This window comes from Leguminivora glycinivorella, chromosome 5, assembly GCF_023078275.1.
Source record: "Leguminivora glycinivorella isolate SPB_JAAS2020 chromosome 5, LegGlyc_1.1, whole genome shotgun sequence".
Lineage (NCBI taxonomy): Eukaryota > Metazoa > Arthropoda > Insecta > Lepidoptera > Tortricidae > Leguminivora > Leguminivora glycinivorella.
In genome coordinates this window covers 25,837,769-25,865,546 of record NC_062975.1, presented here as the reverse complement: position 1 = coordinate 25,865,546, position 27,778 = coordinate 25,837,769, and the positions used below count along the sequence as shown (strand labels likewise).

General features: G+C 36.5%; 2 protein-coding genes across 3 annotated transcripts in view; both read left to right on the top strand.

Annotated features, from left to right (window-relative positions):
• LOC125226727 (THAP domain-containing protein 2-like) overlaps positions 1-25,602 on the top strand; it is a 47,552-nt gene extending 21,950 nt beyond the window's left edge. The window contains exon 4 of the mRNA XM_048130813.1: positions 25,573-25,602. The gene's annotated coding sequence lies outside the window, so the exon portion shown is untranslated. The remainder of the gene's footprint in view (positions 1-25,572) is intronic.
• LOC125226726 (dual specificity protein kinase splB-like) overlaps positions 1-27,778 on the top strand; it is a 219,962-nt gene that overhangs the window by 19,069 nt on the left and 173,115 nt on the right. The window lies entirely within an intron of this gene.

Genomic DNA, 27,778 nt, shown 5'->3' with positions numbered 1-27,778 from the left:
TACGCCACTTATCCCGGTCCTAGGCTAGTGTCATCCAGAGGTGCATTGCAGTTTTTGGAAATCGTCCACATAATATATACATTATGTATATTCGCATTAGTCATTATTGTCATTAACTTTACATTGTGTATCGGAATGGTAATTCTGATGTAAGGCGCGTTCGAATAGACTTGCTAGTTCTTGTAGATGTTTACTCATTAGTACTTGATAACCTAATAGCTTCTTACTTCTATTGAGCAATCGAAGTTGAGGTTTCTTTTTCCACTTTTGAACATTTGAACTCAATAATCGGCTGACTTTGAATGCCTGGTGGCAGAGTGTAGAAGAAACTGACATTACTGTCATTTTTGATATTGGAACTTCATTTTCACAACAATCCAAATCACGTGTAATGTGTTTAATATTTAGATCATAATATTACAATCAGAATATGTACTCATGGTTTTTGCATTAGCTCATTAATCTGCAGTATTCAAGTTGCAAATTATTCTTTGACTGAAACGGACATGTAAAAAATAGGAAGATGTATTTGAAACTTGATGCTACATTAATTCAATTAGAACGGATTTTACGGATAAAGGTTAACGAAGAATTCATAAACAACTGTCAGATTAACAATAAACTTGGCCGAAACATATTGTTCCTGTATTATAATATTTATAATGATGTTTTTAATGTAAATAACATTGAAGGGCGCTTGAACGGTGTTAATCTATTCAATTGGTTAGATTAATTATTAATTATGATGTTCTATGGCTAAGTGGCCTTAATTAAAAATAATTTTGGGATATTAGCAATTAATGGTGATGTCGATTGGTAGGATCACAATGAGGTAAAACTAAAAATGTTTTTATAACTTTCACAATATTCTTTAGTTGTGGCATTTATCAGAACAGAACCATTGGGTGTAGTTACTTAGGTTACCTATATTTTGTTTATTTTATCTTCTTGTTGTTGGTTCTTCACAATAATTTCTGAAAACCTATTAAATACATTAGTTATAGAACTGTCGTATACAATTATGTTAATTTTGTCCCTCAGTACCTCCGATATTTTTTACTGAACAGTCATAATTATGAAAATACATAAGATCCGGCCTAGATTCTAAAAGGAAGTAATCGTGACGTCATACTTTTGATTTCTAGCGCATTCTTGGATCTGTCATAAAACATCGTGGAAGAATCCAGTTTCTCCATAAGTGACATGGCGACAGCAAGGCGAGCTGCGTGCTCTTTATAAAGCCGGCCTGGTTTAAACTGGTTGTCTATGACACATGTAGAAAGGGAGTTTTATAGTGTTAAAATGATTATTCATACTAAATTGACAAGAAACCTCTCTCAATATTTCCTCAAATATAACTATATGTTACCTTTTCTAAAATGAGAAATAGTTAATAGGTCTAAATAACGAATCTAATATTTTTAAGGTTAACGTTTAATAATCCCACTTCCAATACATATTACTTACTCAACAAATTATTACTACCCGATCTTGCAAAGAACAACCCAATCCAACAGCAGATCAAAGGCTTGTGTTGTGGGTACTAAACTATAAATTAATAATCATTTGATACCTATCAAAATATTGAACTCTGGAGCTACAGAAATCTCACGAGATGATCTAGAGAAATGCAAGTCACTCAGCAGCTCTGTAGCTCTGCGGGCGGCCCAAGAAGTGTACCCTGAGGCATGCTACTTATCTTTTTCTTACCATGATACCTATTATTTTTTATTGTTTGTTATATCGATGCAATGTAATAATATGTTATTTTAAAAGTCATTGGGCTAAATGATAAGAAAACTGGTTTTGATAAGCATGATTTTGAAATGAAAACAATATCAAACGCCTTATTGTGTTTTGTAAGTTTATAACATACTATCAACCATCAATCATATTTGAACTTCTCGAATCGTCTCTGAAGATGTTAATCTTCAAAATAACGAGCTGTACCTAGCCTAAAGTCTCGTACGAACAAGCAAATCTGGCATAGGTCACAAAATCCAGTCCTAACCTTACGTAAACGAATTGTAAAATCAGTATTTGAACATCATTCTTCCGCCGCACAACCTCGGTGATAACATCGACGAAAAACAAACTTACATCTACAGATCATATAAATCTTAAGACGTGGAAATAGAGGTACTTTTCCAGTGTTTTGTTTAAATCTAGAGTTGCTTTGATACGGCTGGCGAGTTGGAGATTGTTAAATTGCAAAGGAATGTTTATAAAATGTAGTTAAAGTCTGAGGGATGTGTTTCCTTGTTGGGTATTTGGACGATCTTTGATTTTGTCCTTTATTTGCAGTGCATTTTAATGAGGCAGCAAGTTAATTAAAGGTAAGGGTATTCGGTTCGTCGTCGGAATACGTAATTCCTTGATGGTATCTTGTAGATTTACAGGTTTAAACTGTGGTTACGTGATCGTTCTGATATGGTAGGTTGCAAAAGCTGGGCTAAATGGATTCGTATTATAGCTATACCCATTTTAACTATTACAGAATTTTACCAAACAGACAAAACATTTGGTTTACAAATAAATTTCCCAATATCGATATCAATATCATACAGTTCTTAAATAATTTGGTGCTCACATGTAGGTTGCATTAAGTCAGCGTCTAGGTAAAGTGTTGATAGCGGATAAAAAATATCCTATAATATAAGAAATCGTCACACAAAAAAAACTAGGAAACAGTCATAAAATTGACCCTCAAAATACTTTTTGTGAAAACAATTCAGCAGATTTCTTTATTTGTCGTTATGTTTATGTTAACGAAACAACTTAACCACAACATGAAATACAAGGAAAGTTGTGTCTCGAAGGCAATCATCAAACAAGCCCTTTTAACTGATCTGTCCATCTTTAAATCTTATGTTCTTTATAATAAGGTATATAAATAAGAAGTAAATAATGATACTTAAGTGGGACGTAACCATATCCGTCTTGTGTAAGAAGTTGGCAGAGTTATGGGAACGTTTAGTGTTTTAACCGCAGATGACATGTGACAATAATATTGTATTTCGTCAAACAACACATAAGGTAAAATGAACGCTGATTATAACTCATTTCACGCCACAGCAATAAGTTTTATGAATAAGAAATAAGAATACGTAAGCAAAAACAAACATGTGAATAAATAAATAAATAAATATTGGGGACACCTTACACAGATCAACTTAGCCCCAAACTAAGCAAAGCTTGTACTATGGGTGCTAAGCGACGATATACATACTTAAATAGATAAATACATACTTATATACATAGAAAACATCCATGACTCAGGAACAAATATCTGTGCTCATCAAACAAATAAATGCCCTTACCGGGATTCGATCCCAGGACCGTCGCTTAGCACGCTCAGCAGGCAGGGCCACTACCGACCGAGCCAGACCGGTCGTAAAATAGAATCGGTTAGGTAGAAACTATATCTCCCTCCTTTTAGGTTTATATGTCCTCTTAGGCTTTAGTTTTTATGTTTGTAACGTTTTCTCGTGTGATTTTATTATAAGTGCACTAGGGTAATTCCGAAAGTCGCACAAAAATCACCATCATTTCCATCATATCAAGATTCCTCTTTCGGAAGATATTTATACCAGAGCATTTTTGTCATTCGGAATTAGGTACCCTTACTTAGAAGATTCATAACATTCAGTTTATTTTCCAAAATTATATCTTAAAGTTTCCTTCAACTTAATATGTAGAGTACACACAAACCAAATAACGCCATCTGACGGGTAGGTAGGTATACGAATAATATACGATCATGTTAGTAACAGCTAAATATTTACAATCAAATAGCCGATCTGTTCAAGATCTTCCTAGAAACTTCTCCACCCATTGAAACAGCTTGACATTCAGTACTGTGACATAATTGGCTAACAATTAGCGCGCTAGTGGGTGACATTGCGCACGCCTTGACCTGCGCCTGCGCGGCCATCGCTGCTTCCTGGCAATGAGAAAAAGTTCTCGCGACCTGCTGATTGTTTTTAATGGAATATAGATAGCCTGACAGGCGTGACGTAGAATTTAAAGCCTTAAACCACGAAAAAAAAAGAAGAACAATGAAGATATACATAGAAACTTTATTAATCGGATATGTCAGTGACATAAATAACGTTTTCAGTACAGATGTTTTTTTTTCCGCACTAGTGCGAGAAGTGGTTCATTATATGCCAGGTCGAAACTTCGGAGGCTCATGTACTGAAAAACGTCGTACGATACACGTGCAAAAAGGAAATTCGTAACTCGTGTCGATTTAAAACACTCCCTTCGGTCGTTTAATTTATCGCCACTCTTTTCGAACTTCCTTTTTTACGCACTTGTATCGTAATGTACTATTACGTCTGCCAAAATGTCTGTTTTGACACTGAGAAATCTGAAAAGCGTTGTTCGAATAAGGCAGTTTTTAGGCTCTGGAAAATGGACTTGGTACCAGAAGTAAGTTGATGTTTAACTTTAAATTACATCATTATCCAAACCTCGATCGCTGTGCTTACAACATATAAAATTGTAACACAAATTATTATCAAATAAGCACGCCACCGTATCTATTTTCCGCTTCTGCGAAAAAACCGTTTCTGGTGTCGATTTAAAAATCAAGTCACTCAAACATCAGTACCAAGTACCAAGCCATTGTATTTCCTTCCATTCAAAAATTGACCTTTTCCCATAGTAGCAAGTCTCACTTTCGTTTGACAGCGCCATGCGTGTTCGCGCATGCGTGCATCAATTACTGCGCCGGCGCTTTTCCTCGGCTTTCTCGACCAACACCCGTGACGAAACGCGAGACCTATGGTTGTCCCTTTCCGTCGTATGCCGTGTGCTCGCTCTGGCAGTTATGAAACGCGGAATGCTATGGTTATTAAGGTTAATAGTTTAGACATATCATATGTGACAGTATTAGGGCAAGGGACCTTGGTTATTTATGATTTTTAAAATTGTTACATTTATTTATCAAACCATGAGTTAGTTGCATAAGTTAACTTTTTAGTTTTCTCGTAGCTTTCGTAATTCTATTAAGGCAAAAACAGCAAAAATGTTTAACTAACTACACTTATGGGTAATAGTTATTTGTTATACAAGGGGGCAAAGTTGTATTTTAACGCCGAGTGTGGAATTGAAAAACGAGCAAGTGAAAGGATTCTATAGTTGAACCACGAGCGAAGCGAGTGGTTCGAGAATAGAATCCTGAACTTGCGAGTTTTTAAACACACGAGAAGTAAAATACATTTGCACCCGAGTGTAACACAAAACTTTTCCCCTCACTACGAGTATAGCGAGGAAACTACAACGCAGAAAATACGTTTATCACTGCTTCCAGTAGTTCCACAGGTGGTAAATCATCTTTATTACTAGATTCACCTGCTTTTATCAATTTTAAAGCAGTTAATTTGACTTTATTCAAGGTCAAATTACTTTACCCATAGTGGATAAAATGCGTTTTTATCCGCTGGTATTAAAGGACAAAACACGTGTTTCCGACCTAGTGATGGGAAAAGATTATATTCGCTTTAATCATAATAATATATGTATGTATTACAAAAGGAAATTTCTGTATCATAACATAACTATCACGTTTATATTTGTACTTTCTGAGAGATGTACACGTATTTAATTCGTGTCTATGATTTAGAATTAGATTTTAATGTGATTTCAATAACATTGCGAATATAGAAAAAGCGCTACACGCCATGTTGCGGAATTTCAATAGAACTGTTTTCTTCATACGAAATTGAACTGTCACCGCATACATCAGAATAGTGGCGCCCTCTTGACAATATTAGTCAAATCATATATTTTAACTATAAAACTCCCGTGAGACTCAATCATATTTAAAAATATTTTAAGCGGGTTAGGTATTCACGTATTAAAGTTGATATAACGCTCGACATGTTTCGATCGATTTCTGAGGATCTGTTTCAAAGAATAGCGACCCCGCCTTTACTCTTAGAAAGCTTTTTTTAAATAGTCATGTATATTTCTTTACAGGCTTTACTATCTATACTATCTATTTAAAAATACCTATGTCAATCCATTCCTATAAATAAATAAAATAAATAAATAAATATTGGGGACACCTTACACAGATCAACTTAGCCCCAAACTAAGCAAAGCTTGTACTATGGGTGCTAGGTGACGATATACATACTTAAATAGATAAATACATACTTATATTCATAGAAAACATCCATGACTCAGGAACAAATATCTGTGCTCATCACACAAATAAATGCCCTTACCGGGATTCGAACCCAGGACCGCGGCTCAGCAGGCAGGGTCACTACCGACTGAGCCAGACCGGTCGTTAATAAAGAAAGATAATGCTTATGCATAGTTTAATGATAGGCTTTTTAACTTGATTAATGGATTGTCTTAAGGTTCAGGGTTCAAATTTAATGTACCCTTTAACATTAATGTATGTGGAATTTATTCGTACCGCACGCTGACCATAACAATGATGGATGTATATTATAATACCAATGGAATGACGGACGTACAGTTTATATGTAGTTAATGATTAATCAAGTGTTTTGTTAAAGTTTTATATGCTTAAAGAATAACTTTGATGAATTGTCCTAATTAAGTACCTACAAAGGGGTTTTGTTGAAAATCTAAGTGCGTTTTCACATTACCCGATTCGCTATCGGATGTAGGACCGATATTCCATACATTACAGGCGCCATCTTGGATTTTTTCCATTGAAATCCTTCTGACATCCGATATCAGATCGGATAATGTTAAAACCGACTAACGCTTAAAAGTTTAAAAATTACCCAGCCAAAACGGAGTGATATGATTCTAGCCGTAATAGGTTGGTATACGTCAAATATTGGATCTAAATACTATACGGAAAGAATCTGTCAGTGTCAAAAGTGTCACTTTTTCAAGTAAAAACGTCACTTTTGAGACAAACGTATCCAAATCATATCACTACCTACAGTGTAGGTCTATTTTTGACATAGACATGTCAAAATTAAATCTAGGCTTTTGATTCATAATTATGTTCATAATATTTAACTATTTGGATGAGACGGACTTTTTTTAACCGACTTCAAAAAAGGAGGAGGTTCTCAATTCGACTGACTGTTTTTTATTTTTTTTATTTTTTTTTTTGTATGTATGTTCCTCAATATCTCCGAGAATTGTGGACCGATTTTCAAATTTTTTTTTTGATCGAACGGGTATAACCCCGAGATGGTCCCATTGGCACCAAGTCAGGGTCTGATGATGGGATCCTGGAGAAATCGAGGGAACTCTTCAAATGTTATAGGAACATGTAATGTTTTTAGTGTATTTTTCAAAGGTAAACCAATATTTACGCCTGATGGTTATAATTTTATGTGGCTGAGCTGATGATGGAAGGTCAACTCCTCAATGGTTAGGAGTTAAAGGATAATTCTTTCACTAGTGTACATGTATTCGGACTGATACATATAATATCAATAGGAACCACTAAAAATCAACAAATAAATAAACTTTTTTAACAAAAAATAAAACCGCCTTCAAAAATAAGCGCGTTACAAAACACGGAGAAACTAAAAAGCAAAAAATAATAAACCTTTGAATTCAGATTTCTTATCGTATTGCAATAACTCTAAACATCCAAATTATAAACAAATCAATTATTTTTGGAGTCGGTGCCAGCCTGCGTATGGTTGGGTGGGGCAAACAGGCAATAGCAAGGCGACGAACAGGTCTGGTACCGACTGCAAAAATAATTGATTTGTTTATAATTTGGATGTTTAGAGTTATTGCAATACGATAAGAAATCTGAATTCAAAGGTTTATTATTTTTTGCTTTTTAGTTTCTCCGTGTTTTGTAACGCGCTTATTTTTGAAGGCGGTTTTATACTCAACTAGGAAATAAATTACATATAATTACTTAAATTCCAAGGTCATGAAAATCGTGTAAAACAGATTTAAATACGTGAGAACCAAGTAAATATAAAAACTTAACGGATATGTTTTTTCCTACAATAATATTAGGTTACGTAACGTATTTAAACTCTTTTTTCAATTAAATTAAGTAAACGTGATTATGATTCAAATGAGTTTTTTAAGAGCTACTCGCGTCTGCGATATTTAATATTATTGCGTTTAAGTGAAAACATTAAATTTTAATTTATTTAATCTTGGTTATCTAAGTTTTAAAGCAAATAAGTATCTAACGTAGGGTTTGCAAGATCCGCCGATTTTTCGGATCCGGATATTTCGGATCTTAAGATTTGCCGGATCCGGATATCCGGATATTTCGGATAAAACGGATCCGTGTTGAAAAGGTCACTTTTTATAGGGGTTCCGTCAAATCAAAGCTACTGTTACCGAAATAAAATAATTTAAACTCGCGAAACGACATAAATATAGTCTATTATTGCTTCATTAACTTTTTAGACGAACTTTAAACATACAATTGTGTCGTTTGACTTCAAACTCGCGTAAATCGATTCGGTTTTAAGGATGATTATACAAAAAAAGCAGAATGGATTTACCCGAGCTTGAAGTTAAGCGACACAATTTTAATGTCACTGCCATTGTACAGTACAGCATATAACATTAAACAGTAGGCCAATATTTTTGTTTAACATACATAAGCTAATGCAGGGAAAATGGGTATGGGTATGGGGTAATGGGTGTTGTTCACTAATACCTCCGTTTTACTGGGGCGTCTATCCGTAACCACAGCCAATAAATACATCCATGCGAAATTGCAGATGTAGGAAATAAGATAAAATAATATAATTTTATTGCGTTACACGTATTAGGTGTGTAAAATATGTTACACATATTTAGTTATCATACCATTACCATTATTAATATACCATTTTCAATTGTTTTTCTGAACTTATGTGCAAAATGTCATTTGATATTTGCCAGTCGCTTTTCAGTGAAGCTCTAAGGCTGGCAGCGCACCTCCAATCCTTCTGGTGTTTTGGGTGTCCATAAGCGGGAGTGATCGCTTACCATCAGGCGACCTGTCTGCTAGTATGCCTCTCATCTTATTAAATACAAAAAAAATGGATCTGGATTCAGCTTATAAAACAAATTACGTATATAATTATATTAATTACTTCCGTGATCTCTAATTCATCATTAAGCTTAAAAATATCCATGGCAATCGTTTCTGCTTTATACAGAGTGGGGCCTGTAACAAAAGCGAAGAATTGAACTGTAGGATATTCTTCTTATACTGATCAACATTTGTTCAGTGACTTTTAAAAATTATGAAGTCTTTAAATTTTTAATTTTTCATACAAAATAAATATTAGCTTCAATGTACGCCATTATTGTTGTCATTGACGTTGTCTGTCATACTTTAGACTTAACAGAATTCGCAATACATTACCTCTTAGAAAAAACTTTCAAGGGTGATAAAAATCAAAATACAAGTTATTTTTAAAAGTCGCCGAACAAATGTTGATCAGTATAAGGAGAATAGCCTAGAGTTCAATTCTTCGCCTTTGTTACAGGCCCCACTCTGTAGAAAATTTATAATTTATCGTTATTACTGTGGGTGTGGGATGTATCCAGTTAGAAACGAAAGCAGTTTTAAAAACAATGGTTTACTGTTCATTTTATTTTGTTTGTTAACATATCGTTTTATGGATTCATCGCATGGCGTAATGTACCAAACCTAACCTAGCTTGATATTCTGGGGTATTTGAATTAAATAAATGTGAATAAACATTTTAGGCGACAAAATACAGGAAATAATTCATAAATTTCATTCGAAAATTCTTTCTGGCGTGGATAGATACCCATATTTAACGGATCCGTATTATCCGTTTTATCCGGATCCTATGAGACCTCGGATCCGGATCTCAAATTCAACGGATATCCGGATAATTCGGATATCCGGATATCCGGATCTCAAACCCTAATCTAACGTCACGTTTGGTTAGTGTTTAGAAAGAATTAATTTTCTAAGAATAGACATATTTAAACTGATAGATCAACTCACTTTTCCGACATGTAAACACATGTATCTATTTCTTTACAATAGCTAATAACTAAACACTAATAACAATAAATACTTAAAATTATCCAAATAAACTATTCCCTGTCGTTCCCGGTGCAAAAGTGCCCATGACGCTCGCAGCATTTCCGCGTTGAATTACAATGGACAGCTTTTGCACCAGGAACGACTCGGAGCGGGGACTTTCTCCTTTTTGCCTGAGTCGGCGGCCCAATTCGCGTACAAAGCACTTCGCGTCTGTTCCCCAGCTCCCCGCCGTCTCTACCGCGAATGGGACAAATATGTAGCTCGGGCCAATGGGAAGATATTTTAGGCGTTTCTTTACTATGTTTTAGGTACAATCAAGACTATGGAAGATCCTTATTATGGTATCTCATCTCATCAAAGGGACAAACGAACTTTATCGGCTTGATAACTTTAGACTACGTTTATTAATAAGGGGGTTAGTGTCCGCATCTGGTCACATATTTTTTGTATAGTTTCATTTATTTAACTTTATATTTAGTCTATCTTAAACTATCATCAAATTTATAAAATTTCTTCAATATTTTACTACCTTATACATACTTACCGGAATTGATGACAAACTCCAGACTTGTTTCGTTCACCAGCCGGCCTAGCCGAAGCGACAATCGTAACGCTACGTGGCAAAACGCAGTCTGGCTCTGTCGCGCCACTTATGAATAGGGAGGGAGAACAACTTACGAAGAGTACGCCGTGACTTCAGTGGAACAAGCGCAAAGCTCGGGACCTGCCCCGAGCCCTACTACACATGGACATCGACACGGAAGAAGAAGAGGAAGAGGACAACACCCCCACACCACACTGAACATCACGTCACTACGCCCACGCTAGCCCGAGCTGCTGGCCGCCTTCACTGCGGCCCCGAAACCTGGCCCCGCTCAAACGGTATCACCAGGCTAGGGGTCGCGGGGTTGGATAACGGTCGCAGCGGTCGGGATAGCAATCACCGGATCGCCCAGTCGTCCCCAAAACGACGACGTCAGACCGCCCCACGAGGATAGGGCGCGCCCCGACACAGCAGCAAGTTTCAGTGGATTGCGTCGGCTATCATCCATAGTTCATCAACGTCTCGCCCATTTAAGATGCTTCCATAGAGATCGAAGGCATCGCCGTCGCGTGCCCGTCTTCCACGCAAGCCACGGCGTAAGATAAAGCAACGTTGGCTAGGTACCCAGTTCGCATTGACTGCATTCCTGCCCCCGCATAAGTGTTATTGTCTGCTCCACTTTGTCGCATAACTGGTCAACAGCCATATTTCAATATTGACAACAATTGGCGCAATACAGGAAACTGCTACTGGTGATTTTAGGAGGAATTTTCTGTTAAGAACCTAGGTAATTTATACATTGTAGATTTGCCTGTGCGTAGTATTTTGTAGTTCCCCGTTTGATACCACCCTTTCAGGATGTGGGTGTCGTAGAAGTTGACAGTGTGATATGTTGTAGTCCTAAGGCACCCCAGAGAAGCAAAGGGCCTTCACAAGCTCTCGCCACGCCTTCCTATCTTCAGCGACCCTCGTGGCCTCGCTCCAGCTCAGACCAGCCGCTCGTAGTTCATTTTCGACGGACCGCTTCCATGTACAAGTGTGTGATATAGGCACAATTTTGATGGGCGATGTGCTATACGTAGGAACCTGTCAGTATAGTATCATGATTTCGATTAGCAAATACTTAATACATTACAAGTACAAAATGTGAAGAACGAGGTTTATTACACTGTTACGGGTCAATTAGCGAATAACCGCGAATCGAGTGAATCGAGTCGCGTTAATCGGTACGAATCGACAGTAATCGATACGAATCGGGCACGAAGTCGATTACGTGATAATCGGAATAAATGCGACTTGGCCGTTACAGGCCGATTCAAACAGAATAAAGACAGAGAGAGAGACAGATAATATAACTCGGTAAACACAATTTTTTTAAAGAAAATCACCGTACGAACATTAAAAAAAAAAATTTGTTCGTTTAGATGGCGCCACGCCACACCTTTGGTTGATGTTCAGTTAGATGGCGCTATTTTAATATTAATATTTTTCCCCTCACTAGCTCGGAAACACGTGTTTTATCCTTTAATGCCAGCGGGTAAAACGCATTTTATCCACTACTGGATAATAGTTATTTGTTTTATAATGGGGCAAAGTAGTTGTTTAACCGCACGTGCCAATATTGATATATATATACGAACAAAATACTGACTATAAAACATCAAAATAAATCAAATCCATCAATTTATTCAATATTTACGATTCAAAATCATCATTTATAGGTCAAATCTAGCAGCCAGATTAAGACATCGTTAAATTTTGTATGAAATTACTTTGCCCCCTATCCACAGATAAAATGCAATTTTGCTATCTGTTTTCGAATAGCAAAGAAAGCCAGTTACCAGTTGGTGTGGTGAAAAGTAATTTAACCTTGAATATAGTCAGATTTTCTGCTTTGAAATTGACAAAATGTCTTCCATTTCGCGACGATCGAGACGCAGTCATGGCTCTCTCGCGCCAACACGGAAGAGCGATAGGGATAGCTAGCTACGATAACGATGTAATCGTTACCGTTTGTGCATTTGGCTACGTGCCCTGTAGCTGTGTTGATATTGGCACGAAATCGACACGCAAGATAGCGAATGACGATATTTTAGATATCGTTCTAATGTCGGTGCACGTTTGAATTGGCTAGTTAGAATGGCTGCTAGATTGCGCATTGCATAGTAGTTGTATGCGTTCATTAACTTCATTAAGTGTGATGTCACAAGTTACATTATCGTTATCATAGAACTTAGCCGGAGCTTTAAAGACGGATAACTTTTGATGTATTTTTTGTAACTAATTAGTTGAAAAGTAACGTCAATAACGTAACGTAATTTGACTATCTTGTTGAGTAAATTAGTAAATTAAATTTTTCAGTAGGTACAGATGGTGTTTTTTTTTACGCACTAGTGCGAGAAGTGGTTCATTATACACTGTGTTTTTACCGAATTTCGTTAACTTCGGTATATAGATAGGTCTGGTATATAGATATATAGATAGGATGGCAACCCCGGCTGTCAAACGATAAGCAGCTGATTTTGCTAGGTCCCTTTAAAATAATTATTTTTTAAGGATATTTTGTGTAATAATTACTATTTTAAGTGTAAACTAAGTAGATTTAACATTAAGTTTTGTATAAATATAATAAGTGAAGTGTTTTAGTGACGTTTACCAGTGTCTTTGATGTATCAGGTTTGTAGCCGTTATAGGTTATAAATTTGAAATATCTGTTCGCCTTTGTACACTTTCTAGGTCGTATTGTCACTAGTTATTGTTAATTGTGTTTTTCAATTCAGTGTTAACGTGTGTACAAGGCTAGAACAAGTGTAGACATAGTTAAGCGTCATTATTTCATGTAAGTACCTACCTGCAACCGCTGAGCTTGAGTAAGCGATTTCTTGCTTTGTTTTAGTGTTTAGTACATTAAAAACCCATCTACAATGCAAACACGCAGAGCAGCTGCAGCAGCCGCAGCAGCGGCTCTCCAGCAGGAGCCTGAAAAGTGTGATAAGCTCCAACTTACCTTGCTGGAATTAAAACAATCCAAGGAATTTAGTGCTCAATTGCTCAGTGAAAGAGAAGACAGTGAGAAAGAGCTATTATTAGTAATTGATAGGAACGATAAGTTGAAAAAGGAACTGTGTACATTAGAGAGTGATTACAATAATGTAAATTCAGAGCGGGCCCGGCTTCAGGAGACGGTTGACAGGTTTATGGAGTGCAATGCTGCATATGAACAGGCCCTGAAAGACATCGACTCATTGGAGAGAGCACTGCACGACGCCCACGAACAAATCTACGAGCTACGGGAGGCCCAAAACCAAGCAGCTGCGGCACACACTCAGACCTTGTTCGAGGAACTGGTCCAGCCTGACTCCCAGTTGGTTACCGCAGCAATTGAAATCCCTTTGGTCACTACAGATTTAGCCAATGATACCACCACACCAAGGTTAGTAAATTGCAGCGGAAACAAACTAAAGAAATATATTAAATTGAATAAAGTCATTAGAAAAAAAGAAAAACTGTCAAAAATAAATAAATTGTTTTTAAAAAATTAAAATATTGTAAAGTTAATATAGGCTTAGTGGATAAGTTGGATTTGTATTCTGCTCAGTTAGAAAATAGTAAATTACAGTATGAAACTGACACACAGGCGTTAAAATCAAAAATTCAGACTTTGGAGGATTCAATAAAATCTTTGGAAGGCATAAATGAAAGTTCAAAAAAAGTTATTAATGAATATTCTTTGGCTATGGATGACTTAATATCCCAGATAAAGCATAATTCAGACCGCTTTGAGTCGTTGACCAATGCCCAGTCATGTGCATGTAAGCAGGTGACCGGGGATTTGTCAACCAGCACACTCTACCCAAGCCTGTATGACAGTTTACAACAACAGCATATAAGTGGTAGTAGCTCTTTCGACACTTCTCTAAAATGTATACCTAAGCCTAATGTTATTATGTACTGTGATGAAATTGGAAGCGATATGAGCTCATTTCTAAACTTTTACTTAAAGGGACTTAGTACAATCAACCATTGTTTGCCTCATAGTAGTTTTGAAAATATTTTAAAACAAATTTTAAATGACAGTGATATTCATTCTCAGACGACACTGCTTATCTTTATGGGAAATAGGGGCAATGTGAACAAAAATAATTTGGTCAAATACTTTGAACAGTTAAACTCAATGGCAGTGCATAAAATTATTTTTTTCACATTCCCCTACTGTTCCCAAATGTCAGAGGCAGAAAATAACACTAGACATAAGTTAAATATAGCTTTATATAATCTTTGTACATATAGTAGTAAGGTTAGCATAATTGACACTAACAAATTTGTTAGTAAATACCATATGCCTATGGTATTTTGACTAAAGGTAATTGTTACCTTTCAAATTATTACAAAAGACAAATAGCATTATCGCTATCCTATTTACTTGACATTTCTGCCAAAAATTTGGCAGACAATTCTGCTCCTATTGAGCAGCAAAGTATGAACTTGGAATTGGTTCCAGTCATAACCAATGATTTAAACTAGCTTTTAAGACAAAAGATTCTGTCTCTGGCAATCTAGACTTAAGTAAATATAAGGAAAAAAACTGTAAGCAAGGGAAGTATATCCACCTGGTGCATCAAAATATTCAATGTATTAGAGGTAAAGATTTACAAATTGAACTTTTTATGAAGGATTTTTATATAGATATTTTATGTATTACTGAACACTGGTTAAAAAATAATGAATTAATGCCTCAATTTATTAATCACCAGGTAGGAAGTTCGTTCACCAGGCATAGTTCCATACATGGTGGGTCGTTAATTATAATAAATAATCAGTTAAAATTTAAGGAACGCAAGGATATTGTGTCCATGTCCGTTGAACGGACTATAGAACTAAGTGCAGTAGAATTGGAGCAATTTATTGTTGTGTGCGTGTATAGGCCGCCATTAAGTAATTTTGAATTATTTGAAAGCATAATGGAATCTGTGCTACTGAAAATATCGCCTTCCAGCAAGAAATTACTTATTTGCGGCGACTTTAATGTAAATATTTTAGAAAATTCGACATTAAGTTGTAGGCTGTTGAATTTTTTCAAATCATGTAATCTGAACCACATTTTTATGGAGCCTACTAGAGTGACTGCTACTAGTGCAACCTGTATAGATAATATTTTCACAGATATTTTTCCTATTACAAAAAATGTAATCAGCAATTTAGAGTCCGACCATTTAGGTCAATTAATGGTATTTGAAGCTGCTAGGAAAAATACCTTGAAAAAACAGATAACTTTTGTACCAGTAACCTCGGACCGCGTGGAAAGAATGAAACAGAGTTTAGTTCAGGCGCTACCCGTTCTGTCTCCAAACATGAGTCCTAATGATATGTATAATTCATTCTTTCACACATATATGGAAAATTATAATACGATATTTACAACAAAAACGGTCACGGTTAGTGATGCATCAGTTTTTAGTGAGTGGGCAACTGCAGAGTTACATCAACGAAGACGTGCATTGTATGCCTTGTATGAGGAACGGCGGTTTAATACGAGTGATGAATTTAAAGAACATGTCAAACAATTTTCGAAACAGTTTAAATTAGATTGTCATACCGCTAAACGTAATTATTTAAGCAAGAAAATTAAAAGTAGTTCCGATATAATTAAAGCAACGTGGAAAGTAATTAACGTGGAGACTGGTCGATCAAAGCAAAGAACAAATGAACTGAAATTAAAAATTGATGGCAAAATTGAAGATTCCAATTTAGAAGTAGCAACAGAATTTGAAAAGTTCTTCACTGATATACCAGTTTCCACAACTAGGCACTTAAATTCATCACCTGCATCTGCCGTTACATTGTTAGAAGATAATGTCACAGAATGTAGTAGAGACCTTGTATTTGAACATGTTAGTACCTCAGATATAATTAAGGCATTTCAATCAATTAATGTTAAAAAAACTTGTGACCTTTGGGGAGTCTCTGTCCATGGTGTTAAATCTTTAATAGAAATTGTAGCGCCTGACTTGGTAGTTATCTTTAATAACAGTGTTGATTGTGGTGAGTTTCCTGATCTTATGAAACACAGTAAAGTCATTCCATTATTTAAATCTGGTAGCACATCCGACCCCACTAATTTTAGACCGATATCAGTGTTACCGACATTCAGCAAAATTTTTGAAAAGTTAGTGTTATTTCAGCTATTGCAACATTTTAACATCAATAATCTAATGCACAATAAACAATTTGGTTTTACACGGGGTCGCTCAACAACCGACGCTGGTGTTGAGCTAATCAAACAGATTTTCGATGCCTGGGAGGAGTCACAGGATGCCTTGGGTATCTTCTGTGATTTATCTAAGGCTTTCGATTGCGTCTGTCATGAAACACTGATCAGGAAATTGCACTACTATGGAGTGAGAGGATCGGCACTGAATTTAGTCAAATCTTACTTACACGATAGAATACAAAGGGTCGACGTGAATGGATGGAGCGCTCACCGGGGTCACTAGTCTCTATGGGTGTACCGCAGGGATCAATATTGGGGCCTTTCCTGTTCCTTATCTACATTAATGACCTGCCATATCTTGTAAAGACCCACCATGATATAGTATTGTTTGCAGATGATACTTCCCTTATTTTCAAAGTCAAACGTCAGCAACAAACTTGTGAAAATGTAAACAATGCTATTTCCGAAGTAGTTAATTGGTTTAGTGTTAATAACTTATTGTTAAATGAGAAAAAGACTAAATGTATTAAGTTTGTAACGAGTAATGCTAAAAATGAACAAGCAAGTGTCGTTGTGAAGGATGAGGAATTGGAACTGGTAGATAGTACAGTTTTTCTTGGCATAACTTTAGATTCTAAACTTCAGTGGGGTCCCCATATTGCTACCCTCTCGAATAGACTGAGCTCTGCAGCATTTGCAGTGAGCAAGATCCGTCAGTTAACAGACGTGGAAACAGCTCGATTAGTTTATTTTAGTTACTTTCACAGCATTATGTCATATGGTATTTTACTATGGGGCAGTGCTTCAGAGATAAATACCATATTTGTTCTGCAGAAGAGGGCTATTCGAGCAATATACAAAATGAACCATAGAGACTCACTTAGAGATAAGTTTAAGGACGTTAATATAATGACAGTGCATTGTCAATATATTTATGAGAATATTATGTATGTACATAAAAACATTTGTAAATTTAAGAAAAACTGTGATGTACATAATATAAACACTAGAAATAAGCATAAGCTTGCAGTGCCCTTCACTCGGCTCCATAAAATTAAAAAATCATTCATGGGTAATTGTGTAAGATTTTATAACAAACTTCCTAATGCCATCACTGAACTGTCTTTTAATCGATTTAAACATTATGTAAAGCGTATACTGATCTCTAAAGCCTACTATAGCACACAAGACTACATGAATGATGAAACACTGTGGGATACAAGTATTGCTGAAAACCATTAATTATATAGCTTATTAATGATGATATTGATAATTCAATGTATTTTTACACAATTTTTTTGACATTTAGAATTTATTCTAGAAGTTTTTATACTAGTATTTTTTTATACAATTTAGATTGATATCATTTTATTAAATCAATGTAGTTTTAAAACAATATTGTTTATTGCACCAATAAATTGCTCTGATATTTAGAATAAGATGAATATTGTACACTGTTGACAATTTAAAAGTGCTTATTGTAAGCCTATTTGAATAAAGAATATTTTGATTGATTGATTGATTGATTGGTCCATTATAGGAAACAGAATGGCATAGTTAGTTTTGTTTAATTCGTAACTTTTTTCTGAAAAAACACGGTGTATGTCAGGTCGAAACTTCGAAGGGCCATCTGTACTGAAAAACTTCGTACGATACACGTGCGAAAAGGAAATTCGTGACTCGTGTCGATTTAAAACTTAATTTATCGCCACTCGTTTAGAACTTTCTTTTTTACGCACTTGTATCGTAATGTACTATTAGATCATTTCCATGGCATGGCAGCCCCTATCCAGACTATTACTGACAAGACTTGAATTCTTTCTTAAATTCACTGATAAAAATAAAATAGCAATAATAGCTCCTAAAAGTTTCGTTTCAGGAGACAACAAACGAAATCTAACCAAGCAATTTTTCAACGAAATCCCAAGAAAACTGATAGATAAATTGAATAATTACCAAAAACGCATTGATAAATCCCCCGGGGCAACATCATACTATACAATAACACATACAAGGCAATACTGGAAAATAATACAATAAACACTTATATTAAAACTTACAAATAAAAACTTACAAATAAAATATTTGGCCCAGGTCTTGCTCGTTGGGTAAGGTGCCCTGAAGGCTGGCCGCATTGCCCCGCTGGATAGCAATGCTGATCCGCTGAGCAAGGTATTGGTCAGCCCTCTGGTCACCAGAAGCGTCTATAAGGCGCTTAGATAGCTCCTTGTAGAGGCAACGCGCACTTGGCCCCCACGGCCCCAGGGTTTCGACCCCAAACGCCGCGAATATGTAACTACTGCCGAGGGTGATATACTTGCGACGCTTGAAGAAAATACTGGAAGAAATGTAGGAACTTTATGGAGAAACTGTCACGTGACCTCCTTTGTCGCATGTTAACCGCATAAACGTAATATATATCCGCACAGTACCGTACTAAACCGCGTTAACGCTTATCGAAAACAAACCCTAGCGAGAGGTCATCGCTCGCCGCCGGCGACTTTTACTTTCGATCGGGGAAAGCGGCGCGGGCGCACGAATCAGATCTGTCCACTGACTTACAGGCCGATCCAATCCAAACCCATGACGTGAACGATTTCGGAAACATGTCAAAAGCGCGGTATTTGAATGATATCCCTTAGATATCCTAATAAGGGGCGCCACTAGCCTTCGGTGATTGTGTGTGTCATACATCCGTGTGGTTCAAGCATCCGTGGCTAACCGTTCGTATCCAGCTTTGGACACTTGGAGACCTGTCATTTTTGTCTGTGTGTATGACATTTATTTCAGTTTATCCTAATGAGATATGTCATCATCATCATCATCCTGTCCTGGCCGGTTTCGGCCTCGGCGACTGGGTTTGTACCGGTTAGTGAGAGCGACGGTCATGAGCTCTCAGGTGACTAACGTAGCCTATTTTTGCCATGAATGTGCGACCACACTCATTGCAGATCAGCACCCCTCCAACGAAATTGTAATTTATGACCGCTGGTGCTCGGGCCTTTAACTGGCCGCGTTTCGCATCGAGATCCACTCGCCTCTGGTCTTCGAATGCTTGCACTTTGTCTCTCACTGTATGCCTCCATTTCGGCCGATCTTGCGCCGAAGTCTCCCAGTGCGACGGTTCAATGTCACATCTCCGCATGTGGCGCTTCAGCACATCTTTGTAGCGCAGAAGTTGGCCGCCTTGTTTCCGCTTGCCACTTTGCAACTCTGAGTAGAAGATGCGCTTAGCCACTCTGTCATTAGACATACGGGAGACATGACCACACCATCGCAACTGTCGCCGCATTAGAATCCGCCGAATGAGATATGTATTAAACTAGTTACATAAATATAATGCTCCAACTTCCCCATATGATAACCTTAACTAAATGAAGTCATAACAATAACATGCATACAACCTCCGGCTGACATGTTGTTTTTAAAAGCGACATGACATGAATGATTGCATTGTATTCAAACGTCAATGTCACAAGTCAGATTACTGCTACTTCTTTTAATGCAATTACCAATTCTTTATACTTCGTGAAGGTCAAGAAAGAAAGCTTTCTTTCTCGAAGATCGTTTCAAAAAGTGTAAATGTCAGTTGTAAATTGATTGACATTTGTGATTTCACTTTTATTAGAATCGATACTTGTTAAGTTTACAAAGTCATGATAATGATATCAATAAATAATATAAATAAATAAATATTGGGGACACGCTACGCGCCCAGACACCTCTGGGCGCGTAGCCGAATGGCACAAACGCGCACGAAACGCTCACGAAACGAAACGCTCGTAGATATCTATCTCTATCGCTCTTGCGTATTGGCGCGACAGAGCCAGACTACCTTTCGTTTTCGTTTCGCGTCGGAGAAATGCCATTCGGTTACGACTCATTACACAAACGACTGCTCATTACACAAATAAATGCCCTTACCGGGATTCGAACCCAGGACCGCGGCTCACTACCGATTGAGCCATACTGGTCGAGAATCTAATGATGATTGGTCACTTTAAGGCCCGAGTGAACGCTCGGAGCGGAGCGTTCGGCGGGGCGTACAGCGGAGCGGGCGAGCGTGAATACAATCTATGCAGCGACGACTCAGGCACACCTCGGACACTGGCGATCAAATATATGAAAGGAAAGAGGCGCGTTCCTAGCACACAGTCTAAGCTCGTGTAGGTGAACGCGTACTATGCTTGTATGAGTGACATATGACAGGCCGACGGTTCGCGTTTTTGACAGGCGGTAACTGTGAGGTAACCGAGAGGGGGTGGGCGGCACTTTCAGCGGGGGGCGGGAGTGGCCATACTGTACGGTAGTACCCTTTATTATACTGTGACACAGGACACTTGTCACACTTGTATGAGCTTTAATTGTTTGACATGCACGCCGCTCGCCCCCCCCCCCCTTCACGCCGTATATGAGCGTGCACTCAGACCTTGCACTTAAGTTTACAAAGTCATGATATGTCTAATCATTTAATGATGATTGGACACAGCGATGTGATAAATTTAAGTATTTCGTAACCGAAATCGGTGGCAAAACGTGCGTTACGGTGTTATTCGGAACGAAAGTGAAATAAAGGGCCATAATCGTTTTGTTTTGGTTTATTTTATTACATCATAGCAAAAAGAAAGCCTTTCGGACGTGCTTGTTGTAAGGGTTTTTGCACGCATTAAGGTTATGCTTCTGTGGCTACTAGCCAAAGGCAAAGACGTGGCCTACGATGGAGTGAGCTCGCCCAGAAGATGCCTTTTCACCCTTGATTTGAAGGCATAATAAAATAATCGTCAAAAAACTTGTACCTATCTTCTTTTGTTGTCAGTGAAAAGACAAATACAGCGCGTAAACGTAATAAGGGCGATAAATGTAACCAGGCATATAATTCAATATTGTTATCATGAATTAAGAGGTGTTTTTGAGTTACTCTTAATTTTCACCCCATAGAGAATTTTTGAAAATTTTCCCAGCAGCAATGTACTGTAAACGTGGTTGCGATGACAATCAATGACAACTGTCAACGAGCGTTTAACGCGAGTGTGTTTGCATTACGTTGCGGGCCGAATTAATTTGTATGGATAAAAAAAATATTTCAATTTTAAGTAAAAGTTATCTAATTCCATTTTTTATGTCCTATACTCACCACCGTTAAGAGGTTCGCCCGTATTAGGTTTACACCCTGTATAGTAACCATGTATGGATGCAGATAAATTTACTGCGTTTTAACTTAGAGGAGCAGCATACAAGATTTTTTCAAAGTAGTGATTATATGTATAAGTACCGATCTATTATGATAAAACTAAATCCTAAAATCGTCCTGCGAGTTTCTTAAAAAACTTGTAATAAGTTACAGATATATTTAAACACCTGTTTTATCGAATGGTTTCAAACCTTATTTATATGGTGAAAGGAAGCGAATTATAATAGGCCATAGTTAATGCATAAGTTACATGTTTATTGTTCAGTATATCTACGTAATACTTGTACTTTACGGTCGTAAATTATAAAAATTGCTGCTCAACGCAATTAATCGAAGAAAGTTGTTTGTGCAATGGCAATTAAAAATGCATTGATACCTTTATTGCTTTTATTGCTTTATTGCTTTTTGCTTCCTTAGGTATAATATAATTTACATAAACATTGTTTTCTAAACAATGCATAGTGAGTCAAGCAGTTTGTATAAGTTATATACCTAATGCACCTAACGTGTAGGTATACACGGTGATATAAAAAGAACCGTTCAAACTTTGCAGTGACTTTTGAGGACATAATGAACAACTTTTACTATGGGACCAATGCTGAAATCGCAAAAAAAAAATTTGCTGCTCCATAAAATAGGGCGGCATTGGCGGCGTCATGACCATGCATGACAGTCGAAATGTATGAAACAGTCAAATTTTTTTTTGCAATTTCGGCATTGGACCCAAAAGTCACTATTCAAAGTTTGAAAGATTCTTTTTATTTCATCGCTTATATTAATTGGACAGTGATGAGTAAGTACATACTTAGTTTAAAGTTTTGAAGTAGTTATACGATATAACGTATACCCCTGAACTGAATACGTCCGTCATATTATTTTTAATACCTACTTTTTGCTTTTCGAAAGGAAGTTGCAGCGGTCTCTTTGCATAGATTAATGTTATTCCACTTTTTATTGGCATTTTGTAAGTGGTTTCCAATCAAGTTAAATAGCTTTTCGTAACCAATATTTTTCTACATTTAAATGTACCGTTAAATTGTGAAACCGCGAGTCTTATACAGTTTACTTATTGCTGTGACGTGGTAACAATCTTCGCAACACTATAAGAAAAGAAGAACACAAAAAACGAGATAGATATAACTGGCCAACGAAACAAAAACTAATTGTTTTATAGAAGAAGTGAACCAATTTTGAAAGATCTGAAGTATTAGCTGATTCAGATTATCTTAAATATGTTTTCCAACACTAGTACAACAAATTGGCACATTACGCAACTTTATCAAAACTTAACATTAAAAGATACCCAGGCAAAAAACTCTGCGGTCTTTGCGAGCCTTCATCAAGCTATTATTTCGTAAAAAAGCAGCAGGACTTACTTGTCTTTCTAACCAAACTCTTAAACCAGTCCTAAGACTGTCACCACTTGCTGTTTGACACTAGTGTCACCACTAAGCTTACAAAAGCGGTCGACCTAGACCACCATCTTTGTGAGGATACAAACTACCAAGTGACAAGTCTATTGCAAAACTAGATTGGTTCTAATCTACTTCTACGATATTTGAGTTCGGGTGCCATTGTAGTGAAATATTATACATTTAGATATATTAGTTTTAATAATTTTCAAATAAAACTTTAGTAATTTGTTAAGCAGGGTAAGTATATGTACTAAATATTGTTATAAAACTGCCTGTAGTGCCTGTAAAATTATCAGATCTGTGTTCTCCGCACCTAGTTGGTAAATCGTAGGATCAATGCTCCAGTCCTCACGATACAGGCTAGACCTAGTGTGAGGGACACTGTTTGTTCTAAGAAGCTCTTGTATATTTCTATAGTTTATTTTTCTATTATTACTTAGGCTTTATGTAATGCATACGTTTGTCCGTTTGGAAAACAGATAATACTTATTACTATTCAAATTTTTCAGATAGGTACGGATAACTATCCGTCAAAGTGTAAAGATTTTTAGAGAAATATCTCTTGTGAGAACTTTTGGCGCGTAGTCTGATACAGATGTAGTGCGAAAAGGGTTTCTTTCGTATTTTTCCGGAAACGTTCGTATTTGTCATGCTAGTTCAGTCAATGTCCGTACATCTTGTACTGAGACTGACTGAAATTGCATGACTCGTTTGTGCGTTTCCGTAACAATACGAAGGCAAATCTTTTCGCACTACACCTGTACTGTACGTTAGGTACTTATTGTTGACATTATCTTACGTCACTTGTAATATGATGTACTATTCATAGTGGTACGTCAAGTGTAAAAATATGGGTGCGTACAACTTATCAAAAATATGTCCCATAGCACTTTATGTCGGCGGAATAAGGTCTCGGTACATATTTTTGAGCGGATAAAATCGATACGTATTTTTGCACTTGACTGTACTTAGCGTTTGTCACCAAGATTAACTAAGCATCATAGTGGTCCCATATTTTCCTTCTCTCTTCTCTATTCTCTTTTCTCTTTTTCTCTTTAAACCTCATTCAAATCTTTTCGCAATTTCCAGAACTTAACACACTACTCTTTAAAGGCATTTCCTCCCAGCCAGTCCGCTGTGTCATCACACTGGATGCTGATGAAAGTGATTTCGAGGCCGCCATCTTAGGCGATATATTCCACTTCGCTTTTGCGAACTCGACTTTATATAAACCAGTTGTCTTCTTTTGATCTTCAAGAGATAAACCTCTTCTCTGTGTAGTTCTCATTTTCTTTGTGTATTTTTTGTATACAATTTGATGTATTTTGGCCGTAAGTAGCTAGGTCGTTCGATTATCAATGTTTTGATTATTATAGATTATAGAATATACAGGGTAATTAGGACTGTTAAGAGCGAATTTTAGGAAAATTTTGTTACTACTCAGTCTTAAAATAATTACATTCAAAACCAGTAAATGCAGGGGAATGTACACCTTTATTTTACATTAAGTTGTGTGAAAATAATTTTCAAAAAAGAATCAGCATTTTGACATAATTATACCTAAAGTACAGCTTTAAGTACAGCCTTTCTCTACTGTAAAATTTTAAATGTGCCATATAAATGATCGGAGAGCACACTTATACTGGTTATCAACCATTACATGTCAAGTTGTTAGAATAGGTGCGCGTGCGCAAGCAATTAGACGAGTTTATGGCGATACGTGGAATTAGTGCATTGGCTAATTGGCGTGTTGGTTAACTTTAACTTGCCGTGGGAATGGATTAGGGTTTCAACGGATTAAGTTAGTGGTACTTGTTGATGGTAAATATATCATGTCGGCCTTATTGCTGTGCAATCAGCGTCCTATTTCACAATAGTGACAATTGTCGCCCGACAGTGACACTTCGTCGTTTGTTGCCTGTTCAACAAGGAATTGTTGACATTGTTGACACTGACTAACAATGTTACTTATCAACCCAGAAATAAGCACAGAATTGTCAGTGTCTTGTGTCAATGTCGCTGTGGTGAAATGTCCCCCAGGTCCATAAACGTTGTTATACATTTGACAGTTTTAAAGTTTGGTTAAACTAGCTGATTATTATGTTCTAGATTATTATGAATGTGAAATAAGTAGGATTTTTTGAATTTGATAAACTATGACCTATTTTTAAATTTCATTTGAATTGTTTTCTAATGACTACCATTTTGTTACAGGTAAACAATGATTTGGATACTTAAACAACCTATTTGTGGTATGTAATGTATAGCATAAAATACGAAATAAAAACGACGACAGCTTTTTGTGTTGTGTCGAAGGGTCCGTACCAATTACTTTAAATGCCGTTTGGACTGATAACTGCTCCCAATCTGTTTTGTTTTTCTTTCAAAATATTTTTGATACAAAAAAAATATTTTTCAACTGGAGGTTTATCGCCAAATGGCATTGTTTTCCAGTCAACAAATGATTGACACAAATCAATATCTACAAGTAACTGGTAGTTTAAATTAAATTTAAGTATGCGCCAGCAATAGGTCACAGAGGTTTGCATGTACGAATATGATTTGTATGTAAATGATCCGTGTAATATAAAGCCTAAACACACAATGCTCCCACGAGCCTGACCCGCTTGTGTGGGTACATGTGACCTTACAGGTGTGTTCATTGAACATAAGCGTTTGCTTCTTACTAGGTGGCTCATGATCTACAGATTTTATTTAATGTACAGTTCACTTTACATTTTCAAGTACAAGTACAAGAACTCTGTCGTATTGACACCGTGCTTTATTTGCTATATCAGTCACTTTGACTTTTACTGTGAAAGGGTTCTGCAGTGGCTTAGGATTCAGATTAGTTGACTATACATAAGTATGAATACTAAAAAGACACAATTCTAGCGTCAGACATATTACTAGCGTTCGTATTTTTTACGTATGGTTGTGTGTGTGTGTCATGTCTTCTTTTGTATCTAATATTATAGCATTAAAAAAATGTATTTTTTTTTCTATAGCAAATCTATGCTCTAACGTATCAAAAACTGTGATTTCATGATTTGTAATGGCAATGGCAAGATTCAGAATTGGCGAAGAAGGAAAAAACGCATTTTTAGAAAACTTTATAATTGAAGTGTATGTAGTTATATTGTAACCGATATGTTACTAATTTACACGCATTCATATGTTTTTTTTACAAAATCTTCAACAATATATTACTCAATCAACAAAACAAGTTAGACGTCAATTTCGTGACCGGCCTAACGTAAAAATACATTTTTTACACTTATAACAAAAAAACAATCACGAAGCAGATAACCAAATAATTACTGACAAGGAAGACTCGTGCAGAAGTTAAAAAACAATCAATTACTGTAACGATTCTTATTTTAAATCTTAATTAGCTGACCCGGCCTTGAACCGCGCATCAAACACCAGACTTAACCGACTTTATAACTTGAACTCCAACCGGAACAACATGGTGTGTTAAACACTGTAATTATTTGTGTTAAGTATACAGGTACTAGGTGTGTACTATTATACTGGGAGTATGTACTATTTTGTTCGTGGGTTAAAAAAGAAAATGTTATTTTTATTAGGCGGGTGTCTAATTTTTTTATCCCTTAGTGTAGAAAAAATCCAGCGTTTGTCGTGCTGGCTTTGGCTGGGCTTCTATTTTCAGGACACTGGGTCCTTGTTGTACAGGGGTATAGATGCAAGCTATTTTGTCGGACAGTAATGGAATTATCAAATAAATACACAATTTAATATAATCACTGTAGCGGAAGCCAAAGGGGCCAATCAAGTGTAAAATTGTCGGTTAGATACCACACGTTTATCTTGAAATACCAATTTGTGTGAGAACTCGCCCGGGGGTGCCACGGCGTGGACAATATTAAATATACATACTAATTGACTATAATAGACCGGAGCTATGAAGTGTTGGTTCCTCAAGATTCCTTCGAGTCCTTTGCTTTGAGACTCGGCTTAGTTTTTCAATCTTTTATAAGTCGAAGCTCGAGCGAGTCCTTTTTGACTCCTTAGACCCGAGTTTACAGAAGGCTCGAGTCATTTTCAGGTATACAACTCTTAATTTATTTACTTACAAAAGTTCAACCAAATGTTTGAGTACAAGATAAGTTTTTATTGATTTTATTATAAAGAGACTAGATTATTACTTTTAGTTGCGTTTAATAATAAGTTAATAACCAGTGATCGGAACTATGGGAGCAAAACTTTAACAAAACCTTAGAGCTAACGTAAATTAAAAAAAAAAACAAGATTATTTTCACATCAGTGTTAAATTCTATACCTGATAAATCTAAGATTAACAATACTTTACTACAAGGATATTAATATTTTCAGGGCTGTACGCACTGTATAATGTCCACGTAGCAAGTTTTGTTAAAGTTTTGCTCCCATAGTTCCG